Below are 3,157 nucleotides of genomic sequence, written 5' to 3' on the forward strand. Positions count from 1 at the left end.
TGATCGCCTGCCGGCGCCCTCTCAGGCCTCCAGGGCTGCCATCTTGGTTCCGGGCAGCGTTCGGGCGCCCGCCCTGCCGCTAGGGGTCAGTCTGCGCCAATCTTTCGCTTCCGGTCTCACCCTGCTCTTTAGAGCGGGGACTGCGGGGGAGTAGCGGGGACCTCAGGATCGTTCCTCAGCCTCCCTTCGGCCGGCCGGGAGGAATTCTGTCTGCGCGGGGAAGGGGCAGGCATTACACATCCTTTGGGCCTGGAGCGGGGGGTCTCAAAGGGGTCTGTCTGTCTTCCTGGTGGAGGTGCCTCGGGAGTCTTGCCCGGGGTAGATAAGGAGACATGGATGTGGTCCTAGGTCGAGGACAGGGTGATTTAGCCAGACAACGTCCTGGTAGTGGACAAACACACTTGCGCAGCCTGGATCCGTCCTCCACGGGGCTTCCCGCACCTTCACCTTCCCGAGCTCCGGGCAGGGGTCCTCCGGTCTCAAAGCCCAGGCCAGGCCGTCCGGGTCCCCGCGCCCACCAGGGGGCGCTCAGGCCGCAGGAAGGCGGCCTAGGGAGCCGGCTCAAAGGAAAGAACCAGAGCAGCTAACAATACAATCGCAGCCACCATCTATTGAGTGCCTACAGTATACAATCCCTGCGCTTCGCGATTTTCGTATGTAAGCGGCTAGAATCTCCCCGGGACTCTAGATGGCAAGTGGTGTTTTAATTCTCGGTTCACCGGCGGGGAAACAGAGGCTCTGGGTGGACCGGGAGGAGTGGTAGAGCCGGCCGGCGCCCGCCGACGCCCGAGTTCTCCGAAAGCCCCTCCCCCCGGGGCGGGCGACATAACGAGCAGTAATTAGAGGTTATTAGCTGTACCCGGAGGGGAGGGCGGGCTCTGCTTCGGGGCTGGGTCTAGGTCTGAGGGGCAGGGCGCTGATCCCGGCAACGCAGAGTCCGGCTCCGCCAGCCCTGCGGCGGAGCGGGTTAGGCAGGATGACCGCAGACCCCACGCCGCTTCGCACAAACACGCACTCTGCCGCCAGACACGCGGTCCCGGCCCACTCAGGTGCGCAGCCGCGCGCACCCACTCGGAGGCTCGTCCACACCCCCACGTCCCCTTCCCGTGTTGTTTTCAGCCTTCAGCCCCTGGGAGCTGGGGGGGTTAAGGTGGGAGGGGGAGATGGGGGAAGGGGCCCGGGGCCCGCAGGCTGTGCTGGCTTCGGACCGGGCGGCCTTCCGGCGGGCGTGGGAACCGCTGCGGCTGGCTCCGGCATCCCGCACCCACCGGGGGGAAGGGTGCCGCCAATAGGGGGAAATGAGCCATCCTGGCCCCGGGTAGAAGTAAAAGGTGAGCCAGGAACTAGGGCTGTTGCTGAACAAGGATGGGGGCTAGAGGGTGGGAGTGTTGGTGAGAGGACCTGGTTGCCTAATGTTTGGGGACATACTGGAATCACCATATATTTAGGTTGGGGTCCCCAATGTTCACAAAAGCCGCAGAGATCTTGATGTTTAAGAGGAATCCGGGAATCCAAATATTTGGAGCATGGTCTTGAATTGTTCTAATGCTGATGTGATAGGATGGCCATTCTAGACAACTAGTGACCTGGATCCCCATATTTAAAGAAAGGTCCGTGTGCCATCAATTTGGGAGAGGAGCCACAACCCTCCATTTGGGGCAGCAGGAATCTCATGTTTGGGGTGAAAGGGAGCTCCAATGTGGGCAGAGAAGAGCAGTGATTGCTATAATGGGATGCAGGGAGTCATACTGTTGGGGATCAATGAAAGAGGTCAAAAGCCCTCATTTTGTGGCAGGGGCTCTGTATTTGGGGGAAGGATGCAACCCCCCACTTTTGGTGGGGGAAGTCCCCCTAATGTGGGGATGGTCTGGAGACCCCCATTTCATAGGGACAGAGTGTACAGGTCTGGGCCAGCAGCCCCCAGCTAGTTTGGGGACCCCACCCCCTCCTGTTTCCAGGAACAGCTGGGCCCAGCCTGTGAAGTATTGCTGGGAAGCCGGTGACTCAACCCCTCCCTGCGGCCACAGCTGGACCCCCGCCCGCACCCTCCAGCCTTCACATCTGGGCAGAGACCCAGTCATGAAGGCTGGGATGGGGACCCTGGGATCGTATAATTGGAGGATGGTGCCCTTCCCCCAGGGCTGACTACAGCTATAGGGTGGGCACCATGCCACATACCATGGGGGACTCTGACAGGCGCTCTGCACTCCAGACACATCGCTCCAGAAACTTCCATCTTGTCCCCCTCCTCACACCTGTATGTCTGAGTCCATGTAAAGCGTGCTCACATTTTGTAGGTATGAGATGGTGTGTTTGTGATTGTATGCACATGTAGGTGTGTGTCTTGGTATGTCTTGGAGCCCTGGGAATTTTGTGCAACAGGCTATCTCTGTGTGATTTGGTGGTGTGTGGGATTGGGGGGCTCTCAGGGGCTGGGGTACATGCTCTCTATTGAGACCTTGCTTTGTGTCTATATACCTGTGTCTTTCTTTGTGTGAGAAGTATGTGACAACCAGTACCTCAATGTGGCTTTAGGTTGTGTTTCTGTGTGACTGTGTCCTACTTTCTATCATATATCTTTCTGTGACAGTGTGATCCTGTCATGTGTCCTTGGCTTGTCCATGTCCCCACAATAATATGGATGTCACTGGATGTGGCCTTTGGGTTTGTCCCTGTGACCCTACTTCATGCGCCGTTTGTGATGAGCCTCATGGGTCTCCATGTCCAAGACTTTGTGTCTTAGTCTTTTTTAATATTGATCTCAGAGAGGAAGGAGAGAGATAGAAACATCAATGATGAGAGAGAATCATTGATCGGCTGCCTCATGCAAGCCCCCCACCGGGGATCAAGCCGGCAACCCAGGCATGTGCCCTGACCAGGAATCGAACCCGGGACCCTCCAGTCCGCAGGCTGACGCTCTGGCCACTGAGCCAAACCAGCCAGGGCGTGCCTTACTTTGTCTTGATGGTGATGGTGTGGCTTTGTCAGAGTGCCTGTCTGTGTCCCCACCACAAACGGTGGGTGACAGGTGTGTCTGTGTCTATGTGACCCCATCCCGTCCGCTGCAGGGCTGGCTGGGCTCTGACGCCTTTGCCACCGCGTGGCCGGTGTCTCCCGTCCCGGGGAGCGCGGTGGGGGGGGGCTGGGCGGGCTGTGA

The sequence above is a fragment of the Myotis brandtii genome, unplaced genomic scaffold (assembly GCF_000412655.1).
Source record: "Myotis brandtii unplaced genomic scaffold, ASM41265v1 scaffold680, whole genome shotgun sequence".
NCBI lineage: Eukaryota > Metazoa > Chordata > Mammalia > Chiroptera > Vespertilionidae > Myotis > Myotis brandtii.